At 38.7% G+C, this 1,808-nt stretch overlaps 1 protein-coding gene across 1 annotated transcript in view; it reads left to right on the forward strand.

Moving 5' to 3' along the window:
- Positions 1-439: 439 nt before the first annotated feature.
- The window catches only part of LOC135209026 (eukaryotic translation initiation factor 2D-like), a 247,724-nt gene continuing 246,355 nt past the window's right edge, over positions 440-1,808 (forward strand). The window contains exon 1 of the mRNA XM_064241561.1: positions 440-539. The gene's annotated coding sequence lies outside the window, so the exon portion shown is untranslated. The remainder of the gene's footprint in view (positions 540-1,808) is intronic.

A 1,808-nucleotide genomic window follows, 5' to 3' on the forward strand; every position in this document is an offset into this window, starting at 1 on the left:
GTTTCCACAGAATGAAGGAAGCGAATGAATTGTCCAACTGAAATGGTTACCTAGTATAACTATCCTCAGAGCAGTCATTAATCGGTATCATTAATCCTGTCATAGAATTCCATGCCACAATAGAAACAGACATTAATCCTGTGGTATTTACCAAGGAAATATCAAGTTAACTTCTAGGTGCAGCAATGTGACGTCAACAGCGGCCTGTGTGTTCACGAGCAGAAAATCCTTGTGTATTGTTTTGTAGAGTTCGTTCTTACTATTCAAATGAAATATCTCTAAATATATCTAAATAATTTCTAACTTTATTTGAATAATTGCGGTGAAAATCAATCAAAATTACCTAAAAATTTAAGGTAGTTCTATTAAACGCACAGAGCCAAGAAAAATTTAAACAAATTAAATATTTTTTGTACCGAACATTACCAGAGAGTTTCTTCCTCAAGAAATATGTGTATAAATTTGGCCATTTAACTTTAAGGCTGCATGAAATTAGTGTAACATCCCCTACATCTGGTACCCTCCCGCTGACTGTCAACGTAAGTAAATAATTTAAATCTGAGTTGTGTTTGACAGCATTTTCCCTTGCCGTTTAAAATGGAAGACACTCGCGATTTGAGGGTTTTATGGTACTTACAATACATCTCGGAAATATCAGGAATATCCGTTAACTGGCCCCTACCCAGGCTCTCTTTGCCAATTGCACCACAGTGCCCAATAGCCCTTAGTCCAGTGGTCTAGCTCATCCAGTTTCGGCTGTAGAGTAGCATAACTGAATTTCGCTTTTATTAAGTAAATTGTCGTCAAATTTTACTTGAAACTCCTAGGTAGTGCATTTTGATTTCAAAATATCATTATTCCTATTTTAACCCATACTTAGGCCACCTACCTACCTACCCATTAGAGGTAGGCTAGCAGCTTGTGCCCCGAAGGTAGTGATTTTCTGTTGTAGCCTACCTAGGTATGTCCACCCTACCTACGAGTAGGTAAGCTAGGGTAAACAACCGCATGGACTGGCCCAACACACCGACGGTCACGGCTGGCCACCCTCCGAAAAAGTACTTAGCCTAGGGTAGAACACCAACCCTCATCACGGTGGACGGGTCTTATTCACTTGATATTTAATTGGTGAAACAAGAATACAATTGCAACTCTAAGCCTACCATTTAAAAGACTGAAGTTTCGTCAACATAATGTGATATATGAAAGCCCCATACGAACTAAAATAAGCATGTGAGCTCTTCGTAAAATATGTTTTCAAGGCAGTTTTGAAATCCAATATGGCGGCTACGTTTTGCATGGACGGTTCTCATCAGTGACGGCCACCATCTTTCCCCAGCCTTCCCAGCACTCATTTGAACAATGTTAGGGTAGATCACCACGGCAGGCCAACCAGACCACTAACAATCACGCTTGGCCACTCCGAATAAGTACCCATAGACGCTGGGGCACTTTCATCACAACAATCGGAAAACAATCCCTGGCCACGACGTTTTTAAGGAAACTACTGTTATGGTAGAAGACAACGACGAAGTGTGCACTTGAGAATTATTTAAATAAGTAGTAAAACATCAATATTTTACACATTTATGATGATTAATTTGAAAATATTCGTTATTGAAAAAGTAACTCGATTCCTGAGTCAAATTTAAATAATTATTTTTCGGAATTAGAACGTTCTTTTAAGTCCTGTATTATGAACGTCACTACATCTTGGACTTTCGTACCTATTGGAAATGAATTGCTATACTCAACTTTCTTGCAGAACAGTTTACCAGTTATTCATGCAGATTGTTATCAGCTATTCA

This window comes from Macrobrachium nipponense, chromosome 37 (assembly GCF_015104395.2).
Source record: "Macrobrachium nipponense isolate FS-2020 chromosome 37, ASM1510439v2, whole genome shotgun sequence".
Lineage (NCBI taxonomy): Eukaryota > Metazoa > Arthropoda > Malacostraca > Decapoda > Palaemonidae > Macrobrachium > Macrobrachium nipponense.